This window comes from Dermacentor albipictus, chromosome 1, assembly GCF_038994185.2.
Source record: "Dermacentor albipictus isolate Rhodes 1998 colony chromosome 1, USDA_Dalb.pri_finalv2, whole genome shotgun sequence".
Taxonomy (NCBI): domain Eukaryota; kingdom Metazoa; phylum Arthropoda; class Arachnida; order Ixodida; family Ixodidae; genus Dermacentor; species Dermacentor albipictus.
The window spans coordinates 415,424,802-415,447,367 of NC_091821.1; the positions used below are offsets into that span (position 1 = coordinate 415,424,802).

A 22,566-nucleotide genomic window follows, 5' to 3' on the forward strand; every position below is an offset into this window, starting at 1 on the left:
ACTATACAAACTCGCAATCTAATTTCATGCCAGTTTTTGCTACTATAGCATAGAGAACTTGATATTTATCATACAAACAAATCATCTTTTTTATGAACACATCAGTGACACATCGTTGACAGCGCTAGTCTATGCCAATGGCCTTCATCTGATTTATTCTAAACTGCTGCCCGCGAAGCTCGTACTCTAACTAGCGATAGCAATGTCAGACCGAAAAAATATTTCTAGAAACCATAGGTTTCAGGATGGATGTTCAACATCTTCCGCTCCGAATGGGGAAAAAACAAGAGCTGTTGTCGTAGTAGAATAATAAACAGTGCGGGAAGTGTAACGTTGCTTCAACTCGAGCCCGTTACATGCTTGGTATGCTTTGAGGACATGACACGTCATGCAGCGCTTTTCTGCAGTTCAAAAAAAAAAGAAAGAAAGAAAGCGTTTACGCAGTGTCGTTCGAAATGCGAAACATTGAATGTCATAGGAAATTATTGGGCAGCTATACAAAATATAGTAGTTTTATCGGCAGTGTAAACTAGTAAGCACTTGTTTTCTAACGAAATTAACAGGCCTGGTGCTATGTGGAATAGGGAAACATGAACACATCCCAGTCGACAAGCGTGGACATTCGCTGCTGAAACGCTGGCGTGAGGAAGAGCGGCAGCAGCTGTGAGCGAATTGCCATTCGTGCTGCCTCTCGCTTCAAAGGGAAGCGGCGAGACTACAGCACACGCGAAACTACCACCCTTTGGAGCGCCTTGACTGTGCACCCATCGCGGATGGCTTTCAAACTACGGCCCACGCGGCCGCCCTTAGCCGCACCATACGCAGCTGCCACAAGAATAGAACGCCCGCCCCCTCCCCTCCCCCCTGCGGCCTTGCCCGCGATGGAAACGGTACGCCCCCTCCCCACCTTCCTCCCTTACGCGCGCGCGATGGAGCCAACATCCTTTTCGGCCCACACTCGCACGCTTTCACTGGCACCCACAACATTCAACGCAGTGGCCGCAATGTTATCGCACATACGGAACATCACGGCGAGGACGGCGACGACGACGACGGCGGAAATGTACCTTACATGTCCATATATATTCTATCACAATAATAAGTGCTGTATACGCATTTGTATTAGTTCTAGATCGGTGTTATATATTTGCAGTTTTCGCATTTGCGAAGCGAAGGCAATTGTTCAGTAACAGGTCCGCGCAACATGACAGTCACTGGCTTATGCTCTTCCGTCTCAAAACAGTCAACATGTTTGGACTTCGCTTTGTGCCGCCACACTCGCATAGCTAAGTTTGCCCACTGGTTCGCTCAAGTTTGCTTAGATACAGTCACAATCGGATTGCTTGTCTTCTTCGCCTGAACACAAATGTGCAGGTTGCACAGATTGCCTTTTGGTGCCGCACGTTGCTGATGGGTTCAAGCACGCTGATGCTCAGCGCACGTCTTTCGACGATCAAATCTTTCGGAGAAGGTGGTGGTAAATGCCACCGACATTTACAAACAAATAAATAAAGAAAGAAATAGATAAATAAAGGGAATGTAACTTCAATAAATTAGAAAATTTTTAAAACAAATTTCGTGGCGCTAAAACATGATAGAAAGCAATAGTCTCTTGTATCATTTCTTGATCGTAAGTGGCTGTCGAGCGAGTGGCTGTAGCTCCCACTAAGTTTCACGGTGACATTTGAAGATGCAAATCTGGGCGCATTACTGATAGAACCGCCACGGAAATGAAATAAATTTATGCGTGTTTTTCTTTTTTCTTTTTCTTATTGTTATTCACGTTCTACATTTTTTCTGCACATTTTTCACTACATATATTCGTCATCACAGTAAAGTGTTTCACGATGTGACCTTGCAAGTTCCACCGCGTGATTTCTGGGCAATAAGTAAATAACAATGTTGCAGGTTTCCTCAAGAAAGGTCGAAAAATATAGTACGTATCTGGAGCCACTACATCGATTTTAGCAAGGCTTCGACAAATGCCCCTTGTCTAAACACTAGATCCAGAAACATATACTTTTCACCAAGTTATGATCATTTCAGGTGTCAGTATTCCTGCTGAAGCGCTGTCTTATTTGGGTTTCACGCATTTCTCATTCAACAGTTTACTGTGCAATGACCAGATGCGTAACCAGGGTGGGGGGAGTTTATGGGGCTTCAGCCCACCCGCCCTTCGAAATGTTTTCGTGCTGTTATGCACCACCGACCAAAACAACCCCCTTCGACGGAAATCATTCTGGATTTTGTCTAGAATATATCTTTTACGTTCGAAAACACATTTCAGCGCGAATGTTGCGAACTCGGGCTGCATTTCGTGGCAACACCCGTGCACAGGGAGTCACATCTCGCAAGGAGCCCCATCCGAGCCCAAAGTTTTAAGGGCGTTTTGATGGCGAGCGGGCTCGTCGCTTCATCTCGCGGTGGCCGCGCAATATACAGAGCGCGTGGATTTCAATTTCGAATGTTTATGGATATAAAGTTCTCATAAACTTTTGATGTAAAAGGAGCAGTAACCTTTCAGAAGTCACGCTTTATGTTTTCAATTCCGGAACTTTGTGGGTTTAATGTTGTTATGAATATTTGACGCCAAAGGTACATTGACTTATCTAAAGTCGTACGTCGGACCCTGCAACGAGACAAGCCAAATCACCGCATTATAAGTCAAGTAAGAGCACGCGGCGAGGTCCAACGAGACGAAGCGTTGTGGTGGTTTATTTATGCCGTCAGGTCACAGAAAAAAATATCAACATTTTGTTCACCTGCGCCAAAGCATCCATGTCAAGACAATAAATCCAGCAAGGGTAACTACGTTCTTATTTTTTTTTAACTTTGACTTTTGTTCGTGAGGGCACATTGAGCCTCTTCAATTTTCTTCTTCTCGCTACCCGCAGGCTGTCAGAGTCAGCCAGAACGCATGCGTTTTTCTAGTGTTGACCCGACCACCACGCGGCGCACTTCGGTGCGTGCTCTTTTTCTCTGGCCGAGTCCTTTTTTGCCTGGAATAGTTTTGGACACCTTCTGGCTAGCAGACGAGAAACAGAAACCATGGTCGCTCGTCGCCATACCTGTGGGCACTCGACGGATTGAAACGCATTCTCTTGAGTGCAACCTCAGCGGAAAGTCTTGTCTAGCCAATGTAGGACACTCAGGAGTATGCGTATGATTCTCTGTAGAAGAAGCGCCTCTCGTTTTTTTTTTTCGATATTCTTTCGGTAGCCACATTAGGTGCCCAAAGTAGGCATACGATTGTGGCCAAACCCGCCGTGGTTGCTCAGTGGCTGTGGTGTTGGGCTGCTAAGCACGAGGTCACGAGATTGAATCCCGGCCTGGGCGGCCGCATTTCGAAGGGGGCGAAATGCGAAAACAACCGTGTACTTAGATTTAGGTGCAGGTTAAGGAACCCCAGGTGGTCGGAATTTCCGGAGTTCTCCATTACGGCGTGCCTCATAATCAAAAATTGGTTTTGGAACGTAAAACCCCATAATTTAATTTTTATTTGTAGCCAACATGCTTTCCTTTGCATTTTTTTCATTTCGGTTTCTCCGCCTCACAAAAGAAGAAAATGCATTGTTGCGTTGCAGCGAATTGTCGCATGGCGTTACAGTGTGCGTGTAAGCCCTTACAAAAATCGGTTTGACCTTTCAGTCACTCATGAGTCACCTATCAGTCACCCCTGTCACCTATCTGTAGACTCGACCTTTCTGTAGACTAAGTCCGCAGAATGTCTGCAGACACCGTGCGGACTGCAAGTAGACTTGTCTGTAATATGCGTGCCCAGTGAGTGTGTGTGTAAATATGTATATGTATCTATATATACATACATATTCTGAACCATGACATATTTTATAATTACGTTTGAATAGTTTTGACCTTTCAGTCACCCATGAGTCACCCACCAGTCACCTCCACGCAGACCTAGTCTGCAGAATGTCTGCAGACACCGTGCGGACTGCAAGTAGACTTGTTTGTAATATGCATGCCCAGCGAGTGTGTGTGTGCGTGTGTGTAGATGTATATCTCTATATAAACGCATATATATACATATTCTGAACGATGACACATTTTATAATTACGGTTCGATAGGTCTGACCTTTCAGTCACCCTTGAGTCACCCACCTGTCACCTCCACGTAGACCTAGTCTGCAGAATGTCTGCAGACACCGTGTGGACTGCAAGTAGACTTGTCTATAATATGCATGCCCAGCGAGTGTGTGTATGTGTAGATGTATATCTATATATAAAACCATATATATACATATTCTAAACCATGACACATTTTATAATTACGGTTCAATAGGTCTGACCTTTCAGTCACCCATGAGTCACCCACCAGTCACCTCCATGTAGAGCTAGTCTACAGATTGTCTGCATATTACACTGTGTGGACGGCAAGTAAGTAGACTTGTATGTAATATGCATGCCATATATATATATATGCATGCCATATATATATATATATATATATATATATATATATATATTCTACATGACATTTTATAAATAACAGTTAAATCGGCTTCACCTTTCAGGCACCCACGAATCACACACACACACACGTGTGCGCATCCTGAACCATGACACATTTTATCATTGCGCTCTGTTTTGCCATTTTAACATTTTGAAAACTTTGTCACTGATTGCTACAAGAACAGTCTGATAATGGGAGTTATATAAATCAATTATTTAATACTAATTGAAATAAGGTAATTAATAATTATAAAATAATAAAAATAAAATAAGACATCAATATATATAATTAATAATAATAAGCTAATAAGGTAATACTGGCGTGTTACATAACGTACATTAAATGCAGCAGTTATACTATGGCTCGAACCGCAGCCTGAATTTAAGGACATATCTACCGCGCGACGCCGACACCATCCATCCGACCACCGACTGCGTGGTTGCTTTCGGCGCCGGCCCCCAGAAGGCGCTGGCCGCGAGCACCGGTAAAATTACGGGTGAGTATATTTTCCCGTCAGCACCTGGCCCCCGACAAGTCACGGCGTGCACGCGTGCACGCCATGTGCACGTCGCAGTGACGGCGACCGATGAGGTAGTGAACATGCCGTGCCGGGAGGAATTGTGGCGATTTTTTGTGTGTATTAATGATCCAAAACCCCTGTGACTGCATAACGTAGCTCTCAGTGTTTTCCGTGTGGTGTGCCGATGCCAATTATCGTAGTTATGACCCGGTCGCGCTTTCTTTGTTACCGGCTCATGAAAAGCCGATGGTACTCTCGCTGCGCTCGCATTCCATCACAGTGCGCGGAAGAATTTTTTGAAAGTTGTGCTATCACGTGCTGTAGTTCATCTGCAATTCTACGCTGTTGACGCTGGAGGCACCGTGCACCGACTGTCCTTCCTGCGGTACCTGTGCGATGCAGCAGCAGCTGTCACGGAGACTCGTTTACCGAGCACGCCTAGAAAGGTAAGTCCGGCGCATGCGCGCATTTTTGTAGTCCGTGAAGTGGGCATTTCTGTACGAGTAACAAGGTGATTAGTAACGTGACAAAAATGATCGTGCTTTTCGAATGTTCGTTCTTGTCGCAGGGCGCATTTAGCGAAGTTTGATGAAAATTGCCCTAAAACGTGATGTTGCCAAAATCTATCGACTATTTGCTTTCTGCTGTGAAGTTTCCTTGCGCCGGGGACTGCTTGATTTGAATAGGCGCAAAAATTCAAGCAGGGAAAGTTACTATTTCTGTACGTAATTTTTTAGCGAGAAATCGTATAGCCATTTCTAGAGGTACGTCGATTTGTCGTCTTCACAGCTAACGGCTGCGCGAGATGGCACCCGATTGCTGTGTACGACGCATGGCCAGATTTTAGCTTGTATGCAAGTTCTTTTATTTATATAGTGTCTTCAGACAGCCTGTATTTCTTGCGTTGGGTGTCATGTGTTTTCGTGTATTTGTAAATGGTTCCGAGATTTCAACAACAGTATCTATCTTTAATGGAAAAAATTGTTTTCTCACCTGAAAAAGAGGGAGTCTGTTCTTTTTCAATGCATCGTCCTTTGGGGCAGGGCTTTGTTGCACCGCATAAATAAATTAGGTTTTCGAACGCTTATCATGTGTTAACGAGTTTTCTGGTTGTGCAATTCGCATTTGACTTGGTACAGAGGTGCGTTTGTGTGAAGTTTTTTATAGTAGATTCATGTTTGCTCCATTTACATGTTAACTGCCTGTGATGTAATAATCGGGTATTTGTGCAACCATGCAGCTTCATGTAGCTGTTTGTACGAGACTTTTCACAATGTCACAAGTTTACAGTGTCAGCAGGGTTAACTTTACAGTAAACTGAACATTTCTTCTTGTTTAGGGATGTCACGATTTTGTGAGCCAGAGGAATCTACATCACTTGGGAGCCTGCGGCACTTCTGCAGGCTGAACAGCGCGTCAAAGCGTCTGATTAGCATGCTGCGACAAGGTGTGTGCAAGGCGGTCACTGCCACTCACATGAGATGTCGGTACTCACTACTTCATTCCTTGGAAGCGATATTCTTGGTCCCAACCAAGCAGCCCGGAAGAAATCGGAGACAAATAAAATGTGCAAAGAATACTATTGCGTCTGTTATTTTATTGCATGCATGCATGCCAGTTCCCCATAGTGGGGCTACAGAAATTCTATCTAATGTCTGCCTAAATGCTGTAATCCTGTGACCACAATCTCGACAGACTTTCTGCAGAAATGCTGTATCCTGCAGCTACACAGATTGAGCAGACTTTCTGCAGAAAGGGTGTACCAATTGGGCGCTGGGAGGTGACAGGGGGTGACAGAAAGTCTGTCACCTGTCTTCAGATATTCTGCATCCCGGGTGACTCGGGGTATGCAGAATTTCTGCAGAAAGGGTGTACCAATTGGGTGCTGGGAGGTGACAGGGGGTGACAGAAAGTCTGTCACCTGTCTTCAGATATTCTGCATCCCGGGTGACTCGGGGTATGCAGAATTTCTGCAGAAAGGGTGTACCAATTGGGCGCTGGGAGGTGACAGGGGGTGACAGAAAGTCTGTCACCTGTCTTCAGATATTCTGCATCCCGGGTGACTCGGGGTATGCAGAATTTCTGCAGCAAGTCTGCAATGATTTTTGTAAGGGAGGCCCCGGGCAAAGAGAATGCTCTGCCACCATGTCTCATCGAAAGTGAGGGTGGATTCCTAGTTTTTTACGGTTGTCTCGAGTGGTCGCCGTTCTGGCGGACGCCGCGCTGTGTATACGTGCCCCTTTGTGTGTGCACGTGAAAACCCTTTCCACGAACTTTCCAAACCTAGCGGAGGGTCCCTACCGCGAACCAACGACGCCTAAAAGAGGAGGGCCCAAACTGCCTACGATCCCCATGACCCGCGGGTTGCCAGCAGCCGCGGCAAGCTCGCAAAAGTCGCCTGGGAAAGGCGATCAGCAGCCCATCCACAACCAGATGCCCTTTCCCCGAACCAACGACGCCTAGAAGAGGAGAGATCAGCCGCCTTCGATCCCCAGGACCCGCGGGTTGCCACCAGCGGAGGCAAGCTCGTGAAAAGTCACCTAAGAGAGTGGATCAGGGGCCCATCCACAACAAGACGCAGTGCCTGTAACGGGACGTTTACGTGAGCAAGATCCCCCCTACGATATTACTGGGCCTATTTAAGGGGCCCCGCAATGTACTTTTTCACTTCATTAATTCTCTGCATCTTATCCTTCACCAACCATTGTTGTATAAACCGTGCAAGTTTCGCACTAGAAATTGTCTCCTCCCTGCCCGATCGCCATGGTCTACCGGACGCCTGCAGCCCGCCGAAAACGCCACGCTACCCAATAGTAACGCCGGTCGAGCTTCGAGCAACAGGCATCGCAACAACTGGTCCGCAGCGGTAGGGTACGCTACCCTGGAGAACGCAAGAATGGGGAAAGCTCGATTTTGTTACTTATTCTCTTTTGCGGAAAGTAATAGGCCACAGGACGCTTCAGTTGCCGGATACTCTTACTATATCGTTGCTGTAGCAATCATATGGACACTCCAAGCGTATTCCGGCTGTCGCCGTCATGTTCCGCATAAAGCCCAAGGGCGATAACATCATCACCGCGTGACAAAAGCTATGTGCGCGAGTGAAAGCGTAAGGGAGGGGGCGGGAGGGGCGGGAGGGGCGTCGCGTGGTTGAGCCGACGATGGTGGCTGAGTCTTGTGCGGGCAAGGGAGAAAAGCGTCGAGGAATCCGCCGCCTTCCATCGCGCGCGATATATTATGGGGAATGGATAGAGGGGGGGGGGCTTAGGATTGTGTGAATCTGTGATTGCGCAACATGTTTATTCTCCTTGTTTGCGCATTATATACAGTGAGTTTTCTTAGATACGTAGATTTATTGGAGACTTATATTTAAAAATCTTGTTGCGAGGTACTGTGTGTACGTGCAGTGAGCTTTGGTTCCACTGACGCTTTTTTGCCCTTTATCAAGCTGTATCAAGCATTTGTATATTCCATTGTATCTTTGCAATGCTAATGTAGTCGTATATTTTGCAGAACTCCTGCTTTCTATATGTGCTCTCTGTTGCGACTATAATTTCGGTACAATTACAAAACACGACTGATCACAGCGGCTCCTGCGCAGAACATTAGAACAAAAGACAGCGTCATTGAGATCTTTCCGTGGCCGTTGCATATGTACAAAAATGTAAACATGTTTCTTCAATGACAAAGTTTCATTAAAATATTTGCCCTCAACTTGTTCGTTTCATGGCTTTTACATTTTTCATATCAGCGGCATGCACTGCTTTACTGGTTTTGAACTGATATCGTTCTAAAGTTCGTGTGAGATATTCTTTAATTATTAAACAGAGAAAACACATGAAACCATTTATATCAGTTAACTCGGGTACAATTTTTCAGAGATACGAGTTTATTGTTTGGTAAAGAAACACATATTTTACGTGTCTTGACAGTGCGCGTAGCGTTCTAGATTTCGTTTGCAGCATCTTTGGCAATGGCAAAGCAGGTATTCATGTATTTGATCCCTCGACAAATTCTAGAAGCAGGTCGAGCTGGAACGTGAGTATCCCCCCCGCCTCCCCCCCCCCCCCACACACACTCTCGGATAACTAAGTTAAACCGTGGATTAAAACGGATCGTGCAGGTACGCGGTGCCATGACTGTTAAGGGACGGTTAGTTACTAAATCGATATGTAAGGTACCAACATGGCGACGGCTAAAGGCATAGTTGCACACTTCGCCCGCAGTTTTACAGCACTAGTCTCAGATCTCTGGCTATATATATATTATCTTTATGCACCATGGTGCGTTTGATGTCGAATCGGTGATCGCATCTGCTTAAGACGGCAGATACTTACGGGGTAATTGGAGATCGCAGGGAGAGGCATTCGTCCCGCAATGGACATAAAATAGGTAGATGATGATGGTGATGAGACTGGACGAACTGCTGTTACTTCGAATGCAGACATACTTTCAAACTTATAGCTTACTCCATTTGGGATTTTCTGTTTTGAGATCCCTTAATGGTGATTGGACGAAGTACGCAGATGCAGACTGCGAGGGTAGAGCCTTCTGACACGGAGTTCAGGGTTTAAACAGCTGGTGGGATTGTAGATGACCCTTTCAAACTGGAGACGATATGCCCATCAACAGCAAGACAAGATTGAACACTGCAGGAGTGCGTGTGCGGAGCAGTTACAGTATCTTTCAGTTTTCAGGCTTGCTATAATGTAGCTTACCTTTATTGCTCTATCACAATGTAATAAGCCAATCTTTACTAGCGGTAGTCAGTGCATCATCCGCTGCTAGCTTCCAAGCACTTGCCGACCACTTCACTCAATCGAAATAACACTCCAGAGACGCTCTAAGTCCTACTATCTTGCGCAAGAACGGGCTTCTTTTTCTTTGCACATCTCTCTTTTATACGCACTAGCATGGCAACAGAAAATTGTCCAAGAAAACCGTACATATTTTTAGCCTGGCAGTATACTGTGCTTTCTTTCTATACGTGACAGACTGGGTTTTGCTGCAGCTATAAGTATGCTATAATCCGAGAGGCTTACTGCAAAACAAACTTTATATATATATATATATATATATATATATATATATATATATATATATATATATATATATATATATATATATATATATATATATATATATATATATATATATATACATATATATATATATATATATATACATATATATATATATATATATATATATATATATATATATATATATATATATATATATATATATATATATATATATATATATATATATATTTATATGAGGAAGAAGAGAGGAAACCAACTAAGGACGAGTCTGTCACATAAGCTTTTATTTTCCCGCTCAGGGATTCGCACAAGTAAGTAAGCTCTGTACACCTACCCGTAACAAGCTAGATTTTGCCGAGCTGAGAGTCGCCAATGACTTCCAGTTGCTTGTTAGCAGGATACTTCGGAGATCTTGGGCTGCGTCGAGTGGACGGTTATTACGGCGACTAGCGCAGTCGCTTGGTGGACAAGCGGTGCTTTATTTTTAGCCATCATCGTAGTTGTCGCGTCTCCTTGCCACCCTCATTTTCTGACGGGTTGTTCTAGAAAAGTGGCTAACGTTTCTTCTAGCTTCGCGGTGAGTCAGTGAGTGAAAAACATTATCAGCTCTAGATTCGCTGGTCTTCTGCGGTCTTCAGATGGAATCGTCCATCTTCTAGCACAACGGTCGGTTGCCCTTAGTCCAGGGCTCCGCTGGATGCTGCTGCCAGTTGTGCTCGCCGAATCAGACCTTGGTAAAACGTGGGCGAGGGACAAGACAAAATCGACTGGAATAATACCAGGCTCGTAGAGGCGCTTTTTCCCTCACACAACAATGGAACATGAGCAGTTTTTGAGTCTTTGTTCTTGCTTTCACGATACTCGGGTGAAATTACTTCATGAGAACGTTATTTAGCTTAGGTTCCAATGGGGACGCTGCCATACCAAAATGTCTATTATTTTTAAAAATTTTGAACATACTGCCGATCCCAAGAAGGGATTATTGTAGGGAGGTCGAGAAACGTACAATACAAAAAATACAAACAGAAGAATGAGTATACAGGTGGACTAATTTCTTGTAGAGTAGTGAAACTATTACAATGTTATTCATGCAGAATGTACAATATTAATCATCGAAAGTACGTCACCAATATGCACAAATACGAGGGCTAGTGCAAAGTGAATTAGGTTACATATATTTTTGTGCTTGATACAATTTTGACAGAGAAGAGAATGATTTAAGGAAGCCATAAACAAAAATTAGCAAGCTTTTTAATGGTATTGCAACACAATGGAATAAGGTGGACAAGTCACCCCTACGAGACATGTAGGTGAATCTCATAAGATTATAAAAAGGCTTCTAGTGATGGACTGGGGATAATATGTGAAGGTAAGTTCTCCCAGTCTTTGGTTGAGAGTGGAAAGAAGGAAAATCTAAAGCAGTCGGTGGTAAACGGTAATATTGTTGTGGTTGGGGACAATTATGACGTGTTTGCTAGTTTCAGATTTAGTCAAGTAGCGGTAGCTATCTATAAATAACATATTAGAGACTTTTAGCTTGTACGGTATTCCGGTAAACGGGAGCGGTTTGGGCGGATTACCGGATGGTCGGGGAGTAAACGTAAAGCCCCTCAATCTCCCAAAGTAGCGCCATTCACTTCCCTCCTCCTCCGCTCGGCGCGGCCTCGACGGTGGCACCGCCGGCGGTGGGCCTGCCGTAGCAGACGACGGCTAACACGCTACGGGAGGAAATCCGCGGAAAAGTTCGTTCGAGTCCTGCGGAGCAGTATTTCAATCTAGATCTTGCTTTGTCAGTCGGTAACTGGCCTTAAGAATGTCGTGTCAGATTTTCGGAAGAAATAGAGAAAAGCACCATTATTCAAGGCGTATTTAAGGCGTAAAGCGAGCGCACGTTGAAAGTTCGTGTTGCTGAAACACGACACAAGCACGCGGTGTGCTCAGACACGCGAGTAATTACCAGAGTTTCAGGTTTTGACAGCGTGAAAGTATGTGCACGTGGTTTCGTAGGTTAATTTACGTACCTGCAGGATGCTTTTGTTCGGCCGGCGCGTGAGAGATTCCGACTGTCTGCGGTCAGCAATGCCTGGCAGCAGGGCCGTTTCTGTTCCGCGCCTTTTGCAGATGTACGTAGCTCATGCACAGGTTGTGGTGGCCATGAGCAACGTTTTCACACATAGGTGGTATAGATAATTTGAACAACGTACCAGCATATGAAATCGTTATTTATTTATTACAGTGCAAATGGTTAGAATTTGATAGAAAAAAAAGAAGGAACTTGATGGGACAACTGGAAAGAGGTTCAGAAAATAATTATCCCCCTCCCCTCATTGGCACCAGCAACACTTTTGTTGAATTGCTAATTTTATCTCTGTATACTACGTGCGTCTGTATTACTTTGCGTTGTAAGTTTTCACAAGGAAGCAGTGTTGCGTTAACTGGAACAGTCAAGGCACACGAGACAGAAAAAAAGTTGATTCTTGGGTTTTACATCCCATCACCCCGATCTCATAAGGCAGCCATAATGGGGGCTCCGGATAAATTTTTTTCCAGCTGGGGTTCTTTAACGCGCCCCCAATGCACTGGACACGGGCCCGTTTTGACACGGGCGTCAAAAGAAGAGGTTGGAGGAGCCGTGGCACTTACTTCACAAAGCCGCGCGTTCTTTGCCACTTGCTCGAAGTCAGCCCGCCCGATCTTGTGAATCCACACTTTTCTTCGTTTTGCGTTGCTCCCGGCGGATGGTAAAGCAAAAAGCTTTTTGTCGTCACTGGGTCTGTTGTGGCAACCGTAGGCGCAGCAGCACGGCATCGCAATTAAGCACTCGGCCCTAACCCATTGTATAAAACTACCACGCTCCTTCAAACCGCCTGCCGTACTTTCGTCGCGCAGGCCCAAGAATGGGGGTCGCAGCGCGCTGGAAAGAAAAGATATACAAAAGCGCGGCGCCTGCTCTGCGCCGGAAAGAAAAAAAATATACAAAAGCGCGGGGCCTGCTTTCACGTGACAGATTGGCCAATGGGGGGCGGAGGAGGCTGGCGCGACAGGAGGAGTGGAGGAGGAAGCGCCTGGGTGAGCGGGGTGGCGGAAAGATCTAAGAATGGCGCTACTTTTGGAAAATTGAGGGGCTTTAAGTAAACGTGAGCGGTGAAGCCGCCTGGTGTTGTAGAGCTCAACCAGACAAACGCATAGTAAAACTGCAGTAACTCACCATATCCTGCTTCGCCATCCGTGCAATTTTTTGGCAGCGGCGTAATTGTGAACACGATTACGCCACTGTCGAAAATTTACGCCAGCAGCTAAGCAGAATATAGTAATTAGCTCTGTGTTTGTGTGGTTGAGCTTTGCGCCACCAGCTGGCGCCACCAATCGGGCCGCTCAGGTTGGCGCCCCCGCTAAACCGGAAAACCGCCCGCGCTTGCCCGAATACCGGACACGCTAAACGTCTCTATTATGTATTAGTTGGTAGATTACTTTCAGACGAGCAAGTTTGGCACGATTTTGTAAAGTGAGTAATCAGGCTTGGTTAATTAGTTGGGATGGAGAGGCAGTTAGGTTGTATTCGATGTAAATGAATCTGATTGCCTTTCTCTGCCTTCTTTCTAGCATTGTCAATAGTTTATTAGTATGTGGAAACCAGGAGACATTTGCGTATTCTAGTATAGGTCTAACGAATGTAGTATAGGCGAGTAGTTGAATTTCTGGTGTAGTTTGATGGAGGGACGTTCGGAGGAAGAAAAGTCTTTTAAAAGCTTTAGATCGTACGGCTTCAACATGAGAGTCCCACCTGATATTGTCTGATGTTACTAGGCCAAGATGGTTATATTCTTTAACTGTTGTCAATGGATGGCTGCCAACTGCGTAGGGGTATATCGATGCGTTCTCCTTTCTAGCAATACGCATGACGGCTGATTTGCTTACATAAAGACTTATTTGCTAGTTACCACACCAGCCTGTTATATCACATGTTATATTTTATCGCATGATTCAGTATATCGTGATCCTCGGGTGAGTAATTTCTTGATAAATTATGCAGTTATCAGCAAATAGTCTTATGTTAGTACTGACAATACCAGGTAGGAGATCATTAATGAATATTAGCAATAAGATTGGGGCAAGGACACTGCCTTGTGGAACACCGAAGGTAATCGTGGTAATTCCAGAACACTAATGACTCACTTCGACAAGCTGAGTCCTGTTAGAGAGGTTATCTTTAACCCATTTTGTAAATGGTCCGTCGCCTATCGTCAATCGAAGCTTCCTAATCATTTTTGAATGGGATACTCTATCGAATGCCTTGGAGAAGTCAAGTAAGATTAGGTCTATTTGCTTTCGATGATCGATACTTGAAGATAGGTCGTGTATAAGTTCTACTAGATCGGTGACTGTAGATAGCCCTCGGTAGAATCTGTGTTGAAAAGGTGAATAACATGTTTTGCTCGAGGTACAGAGGTTGATGTGTTCGAGAATTATACATACCGTGCTAGTTAATGAGATCGGTCGATAGTTACAGGTGTCAGCTTTGTTTCCCGATTTATACACAGGAATTATCTTAGATTTTTCCAGTCAGTAGGAAGGCAGCAGGTTAATAAATATTTATCGAAGATCAGATGCAAGTATTTAGCTACCCATTCTGCGTATGGCGTTAAGAAATGTTTTGGGATATTGTCAGGTCCAATTCCTATTTTGGGATCTAATTTAGCAGTAGAGTAAGTATTGCTGCCTCATCTACTGTGATTGGCTCAATTACAATGCTGCAGGTTGTCGAAACATCTGGTGTACTCTGTTCATCGATGGTGAAGGCTGATTGAAGATAGGAGTTTAATGAGTCTGCTTTGTCTTTACTTTCTTCCGGTGTTAGTGTGCTGGTGGAATCATTTTTCGGGTTTAGGTAGTTCCAAAACCTTTGAGGGGAATTTGTCAGAATGTTGGTCAGGGAATATTTAAAGTAAGCATCCCTGGCCTTCTTTATTTTAGATTTTAAGATTTTGGTTGCTTCGTTGTGAGTGGTAGAGGTAGCCTGGTTCGGATGCTTTTTAAGTGATTTTCGGAGGCGTTTTACTTTTCGTTTCATGTGACTTATATCTCGATTATTCATGGGTTCTGTTTCTTTTCCGTGTTTTAAAAGATGTAATTACTTTGAATTGCTGCCACAGTGTTTCATGCCCGTGTTTATGTCGGCTGCTAGGTCCTTGAAGGAAGAAAATTGAAAACGTTGGTGATTCAATATGCTGTTGTCATCAGCGAAGTTGAAACTCAAATAGGTACACGGGGTTTATATAGGTAGGTAGACGGTGACTTTAGGTAGAAGTATTTTAGGTAGACGTGGTTAAAATTGCTCACGAAACGCTCGGACTGGATGTAGGGCCGAACAACGAAATTTTACTTACCTCACCAAGGAGGCCTTCATTGCGGTGAGGCCGCCTGATGTCACTCTGAAATCTTCAATGCTGAGGGGCCTCCGTGAAGGCTTCCTTTGTGCTTCCTCAGCGTAAGGAAGCTCCGAAGCTACCGTCATGCGTCCTAACACCCCTCCTGGCTCTGAACGAGCGCTTCACCTCGCTGCTTAGCCACGGGACGCGCATGCGCGCTGTCGGCCGCACGCTGAGAAGCGCGAGTGCGATAGGCCTTGCTCGGCATGTTCGTTTCAGTTGCACGTTCGGCACGAATGACGTTGCACATTAGATTGTGGTACTTTTACACGTTGAGTGAACAATACTAGGCGAAAGCGCCCACGCGTCTCTATTTAGCATTTCAATTGAAAAAATTGTGCGACGTTATAGCTTCTTTTTATTGAATAACGGTGTTCGAGTGAGGTTTTTAAGAGATGCTCTCGAACCCAGGCGTGTGGCAACCGTTCTTTACGTGAGGACGGGCGAAGGGAGCTTTCAGAGTACGCTTGCTTCCTCCATCGGTCCTTCGCTGTAAGGCGGCCTCACGAAAGGTTAGGAAGCGGCCGAGGAAGAGGAACGTTTCATTGTTTGGGCAGTGGTGTAAAGAAAACAAATCCTTAGCGGTTTCTCAAATTTACTAAAATTTTTCTTGACGGACAATAGTTGTATGCGACTTGAGTGCGGTGGGTATGGTAAGAAACGTCAGCGTACGTGGGGCTCTAATATTGACGTAGCTACCTCCAGCACGAGCAACGGATGTGGGAAGCATAGAGAATACGCCAGAGTAGCAAGCCTGCACATGATGAAATGCAGTTGTGAAAGTTGCTTCGTTGTTCATGAAATGTGCCTCTAGCTGTAGGTAGCTGTATGCTTTAGTTGCCAAAATAGGCACTTTGTGCTGATCGCAAAAGCAGTGTGTTCAGGTACTACTCGTGGTGAGTACGTGAGTAGTGCACATACTTGCACATCCTCCAATATGTTTTCCAATTTGGGGAATCTACTTTGGTGTACTTTACCGCTATGCGAACATGTATTGCGATGAGGCTTAGCATACGAAAATGAAAATATAAAAGGCGAACGGCGGCCTCGAAAGAACAACTGAGAATAAAATAGAGCGTGTGGGCCCAGGACCTTCCGGGCGTTCAAGCGGGAAAGGGGAGGTCGAAGCTGGAACCTGGCTGGACCGGCTTCCGGCATTGCTGACCCCCGTTGCCCATTTGGTATCCTGGAGGTACTAAAGCATACCAATTAGTGACACGTTGTTGACACTTCGTACTTGCGCAAATTTTCACTTCCCTTCAGCGCACTACATTTTGTACGCTTCCCCACATAACAGAGCTGTTCTGCGGTGAATAGATTACAGAACACCGACAAGAACCATGCTTTGATCGTTAGCAGATCTACGTGATGTTCTCTAATCCATTGGCATGGAATAAGAATGAAAAAAAGAAATTGTTTGTCCTTGTCTGCGGTTTGCGTTCTTCAGTATACCATTCAGAATGCGCGTGCAGTGTCGATCTATTATAATCCTGAAATGCATGTAACGCCCAGCACTGTACGTCGTTTCTGTTGTTGTTCTCTTGTCTTTCCAGTTTTATTGTGCCATCAACTTGTGCGAAAAAAGAGAGAAGACAAATGCATCATCATCTGTTTTCGCGGTGTGATATTGCGTCGTCATGCATCTTGCCCTCCCTCCTACCCTTCTGCATTCAACAACGTCGTAAGCATAGAGTTGCCCCTTGGAGATGCACGCCATATTTCACCAGCTGCTGCAACACACGTCCACCGCCCCCGTTTGCGCCAAAACAATCTGGCATTCGCGGTACGCGCAAAGATTTAAGAAGACAACGAGCCCCGTTCCGGCGTCGCACGCGAGAGCCACATACAGCTGCATAATACACATTGACGGGAATCGGGCAAGACATTTTCGTCTCTGTTTACCGCACAACTTTCCACCTGAAACAAAACAAAAGAAAAAGAATATGCTGATTGCGTCTATTCTGCATTCCCCCCTCCCCCCCCAACCCTTAGAAGCTTTCCTATGACGTTTTGCAAACGCACAAGAAGCACGATGATGACAGAAGATTGCGGCGCCGAAGGTGATGGCACCGAGGGCCGCTTGTCGAGATTGTAGACGTGACTTGATTCCTTCAACCACGACAGCTGGCGAAATTCCTTTTCACCGCCACGCCAACCCCGCATTATCTTGACTTTTGGGCGGCGAATTCGTTTGTAAAAGTGGCCGTCTGGATAGGACGCTAAAGGCATAGAGAGGGTTTGTAGGAAAAGGATGTGCGGGGATGTTTCTTCGAGACGAACTTAATTGACGATATTTGTGGATAGCGCCCAATAAACGATGTACATTCGTTTTCAGGGCTGACGTTCTGGCAGTATGGGAAACTGGTGGGGTATTCATGCTATGGTAAAGTGGCATGGCGATGCACTTAACAGCGCTCTCGTCTAGGGTCCTGAGCACTTATAGAGAGGAGGACTGGGAAGTTCGGGGGAGCTACGGTAGCACATTTTGATGTTAAGCTGCAGGCAGGCTTCATGGCGTCAAGGAATTGAAAGCTGTAGCTCTTGTAGACGCTGTCTTTGTTCGCTCGAAGAAGACACGGCTTACTGCTCGAAGAAAAGACGACTTAAGAAAATCAATAAGGAGAAAAAACGAACTCCACGTCCTGATAGACAGAATGCCAAATGCTGCCTCTTCGACATCTTGGATGTCTACTTATTTCGTGAACTACGTTCTTGTATTTTGCACTCGTTCTGACTCTTCGCGTTACAATGATCTTAACACAGCTATCACGTTGCAAAGAATGTCGTCGACGTAGGACTCCACAGGAGTACTATTTTCATATTCATTCTGCTGGTCCATCGTCATCCTCTCACCGGAAGTGGCGCTCTTCTACTACAATGGTCCGGACCGATGGACCACTTGGAGCTACTGATCATCAGAAATTATAAGGAGAGAAATAAGAGTTTCGACAAAACACATTTCTGGTTGTCCTTTTACGAATGACTGTTATCTGCCTTGCATGTGTTGTAAGAAAATCTGCTTGATTCATTGACTTTCTTATAGCCATCGCTAACCATCAGCCAGCCTTTGAAAACGTTGGCGTGATGCTTCTTGGAGCGTCAACAAAGTAGCATGTATATAATTATCATATCATACATACATATATAATCGTTATATCACATATATAATCCTAATGTATATATAATCCCTGAATGTGCATTCGGTACTTTTTTATTGTGCCAAATGCTCACAAATTATTCATTATCGGTCACTCGGAAGTATCAAGTTCAGTTATCGGTTTATAACGCGCAATTATTCAGCAAGTATAACAGAACACGGCTGTTAGCAGAACATGGCTGAACACGGCATGACGCTGTTGAAATACAGTGCTGATCGTAAGCTGTCCTAGAGGTACGTTCAGCTATTTCAGCAGCCTGCTATGCAGCATTCCTAACGCACTGTCTCATGGGATTCCTGTAATACGTTCCACCTTTTGAGAAGCGTTGCCGAAAGCTTAATACTAAACGCAAAATTAACTCTCAGTTCTCTTCGTATCCGTCACCTTTTTTGCCACTGTCTCGGAAATAACTGTAAGCTCTATATAGCTAAAAAAAAAAAATCTGTGTTACTGAGCGAAGTCTTTTCGAGTGCCGTGTAGAACATTCACAATGGTTAACAAAAAATATTGAAACCGAAAAAAAAACTTCAAATCCGGCTAGTTTTAATCTGCCAGTTGAACTGTTAAATTTGCATTGGCTTGATCTTGCTGACAGGGTTGCCTCGAAGTGTATCACAGTCCAAAACGTATATGTCTTAGTCTTTTTATCCTCTCGGATTCTTAAGCATCATTATGCATCTGATCTTAGCAGCCGAATCCATTTAAATATTTGTTTTTTGGCTTTACAGAGTGGTTTGTAACTGCGTGTATTATTATCTGCCTTTTCACTGGCGGTGTTATCATTTTTTGTCTGCTTAGGGATTACTCCAACATTGTGTGAACAAATAGTTTTGTCTGCTGAAACATTTAACATCATTACTCCAAAAACAAAATAATTTATGATTTTTTAGCACACTAACAAAATGGCAGGAGTTATTCGTACGTAGAAGACATCAAGCACTCTAACCCTCATTTGCAATGGTGATCCACACGGGTCGCGCCATCATTTGGTCGCAAAGCGACTAGTCGCAAATGGCCGCAAATGACCGATTTTCTCGAAAATCGATTATTTTAGGCCAGTCACTCGCTGCTCGATTTTTAATTCGTGCGCCTGTGGCCGCAAAACTGCTAAACCAATCGGCGGCGCGCCGAAAGTTATGTTATTACGTCACTTCATCGAACGTCCTCCTGCGTCGTGCCAAATACAGTCCACTACAATACGGCAGACTGCAGGCTTGTGTCTGGTGTCTTGCCTTGTGATGCTGCGGCGCAGCAGTTCAAGCAACGTGTCGAATGCACTCGCTAGCATTCACAGGAAGCTACACAGCAAAAGAAAGCACAAAAAATCTGGCAGATGCCCCGCCTTGTACGAATCGATGTTATGCGAAGCAGTGTGCGGGGAGCCTACCAAGTTAATAAAGCGTCGATGAGAGTACCAAGACGTAGGCGGCTGTTTCATGACCTACATGACACGCATGTCATGGCATTCATGTCATTACCGTTCATTTATGTTCGTGATACATTTTTGTAATAGTATGCTAATTTTGTTACCTACCAAGTTAACGAAATGACTATGAAAACACAAAGACGTGGGCAGCTATTTCGTGACCGACATGAAACGCATGTCATGATATTCATGACATGACTGATCATGAATATTCGTCATAGACTCGTGTCATACTATCCCAATTTTGGTACATAGAAGTTAACGAAACGACCAAGAGAGCAGCAAGCCGTAGGAGAATAGATAGATAGATAGATAGATAGATAGATAGATAGATAGATAGATAGATAGATAGATAGATAGATAGATAGATAGATAGATAGATAGATAGATAGATAGATAGATAGATAGATAGATAGATAGATAGATAGATAGATAGATAGATAGATAGATACTGTCAAAGTGGCTAATGTTTGCAAAGAAATGCTTTGAATTTAAAATTATCCGCCGATTCCCAAGCAACGCAAATTGACAGGGACAGCGTCCTACGGCTGCTGTCCCTGTCACAGATCTGAAGCCTTTCTTACGAAAGAAACTGCGACAACACTGGCAACGCATGCGGAACGCGGAAATAAATAACAAACTACACGTTATAAAACAAAAATTAGGTTTTTGGCCCTCCCCAATAAAATCACGGCGAACAGATGTCCTATTCTGCCGCCTCAGAATAGGGCACACATTTGGTACCGACAATTTTCTGTTTAATGGAAATGAACTGCCCACGCGTGGTCGATATGGTGAGAGGCTGATCGACCTCCACGTCTTCTTGGAGTGTCGGAAAGCCGAATCTGAAAGAAAGAAACATTTTCCTCTTGCATATCATTATTGCATCCCTCTTTACTCAGCTATGTTTCTTGGTTAAGAACCGTTTTTTAACACCAAAGTAGTCCTCAATTTCTTAAATGATGTCCTGCATGCTATAAGCCCATTGAATCCGTAGCGCATCCTCTTTCCAAAGGATGCCGCTGTGATAGTTGTTTTGTTTAGCACATGCCTTTAAGCCCTTGTGCCTCAAGGACTCTAACGAGGCCGTGGTGCTCTAGTGAATTTTAGAATCTTGTACATTTTTTATTTCGTATCATTATTTCGCAGTGCACGTTATTGCTCATAGTACACGTCATTTCTCATCGCCATAATCTCATTACGCGTATATTTTACGCACTTTAGAGTGACTAATTTTAGGCCCCTTTGCAGTCACGTCACATCAACTTCATAGAACCCATCACTCCTCTGCGAAATCACTAATACTTGCGTGGCGCTCTTTGGCCATACCTGTCCCTTGCGCCAATGAAAAGCACACATTCATCCATGCCCGCGGAATTTAGGCAGGAGACGGATTGCGTGGTCGGCCACTTATCGCGAATGGAGGCAAAGGTGTACCTACTAGCGTTGCTCTTTGTTCGGAGGGTTTCGCCCTGCCGCAGCTGACACCACGGCAGAGCAGATCAACACAATGAATACGTCTTCCTCTTCGCTCGAATCGACATCCATGGCTGTTGCCGGAACGTGTAAGCAGTGAAGAGCGCGCGAACTGCGTAGATCCCTGGAGTTCTCGCTGAGAAGGATAATCTCCGGGATGCCGACTTGCAAGTCGCGCTCAGCCAGGTTCAGCATTGGTAGCGTCCTGTCGCTTTGTGGCCTGCCAATAGGAAATGGTCGCGCAACCTCTTCAAGGCGCTGGTGTGATTGAGCCTTCAGTGGGCATCAAAGGCAAATCGTGGTGAAAAGACTCCATGTAACATGCATTGATATGTTTGTCAAAAATATATGCAAAATAATGGTTTCAAGTAAACTTCGAACATTTTCTTGCAAATCAGGGTAATTTTGAGTCCGCACATTTATTCACTGTCTCTCTTGACGAACAGCGAGGGAAAGTTGTTCCACAAAATGTATTTATGTAGTAAGTCTCGAGTAAAAAAAAACCTAATGAGAGGATTAAAACTTCACCTGCACGTTAAATGGGATTCAAAAAATATCAATTGAGGGATGCATTGATCTCTAGAACCGTGAAAAATTGCTCCGCCTGTTTACATTCGCGCACGATTCATTTTTATTGCGGTCACCCGAACTTTTTGCGTCCGAACGGCTGCCTAAAAGCAGGAGAAGTGATTTGGTGTCACACGAAGCTTCCCCGCATACCAGTGTCTACGTTCACGTAGCTCTTGGTGACATCGTGCCGCATGCAAATGGACACGGCTGAACGCGATGTCTGCCGAACGGCAGCTTGAAACTGCAGTTATATACTGGTACATTTCCGGGCAATTGATTATTGCCGAGCTTATAGACATTTCTCATATCTGTTTTCTGCTTTCCCAGCTGCTATACTTGGTAGGCGACTGCATCCTCTGCCCTCGGCGTGAAAAACACGAGTCCGCGACGAAGGTAAACTGCAGCAGCTGTGGCTAACCTATATATTGGAATAGCTATTCCGATACTTTTCCACCAAAAACTTTGTGAAGT

At 44.7% G+C, this 22,566-nt stretch overlaps 1 long non-coding RNA gene across 1 annotated transcript; it reads left to right on the top strand.

Annotated features, from left to right (window-relative positions):
* The first annotated feature begins 5,105 nt into the window (after window positions 1–5,105).
* LOC135908845 (uncharacterized) lies at window positions 5,106–6,571 on the top strand. Its single transcript, XR_010566460.2, has 2 exons — window positions 5,106–5,437; window positions 6,331–6,571. It is a non-coding gene; the product is annotated as an uncharacterized lncRNA (long non-coding RNA).
* The last annotated feature ends 15,995 nt before the right edge of the window (window positions 6,572–22,566 follow it).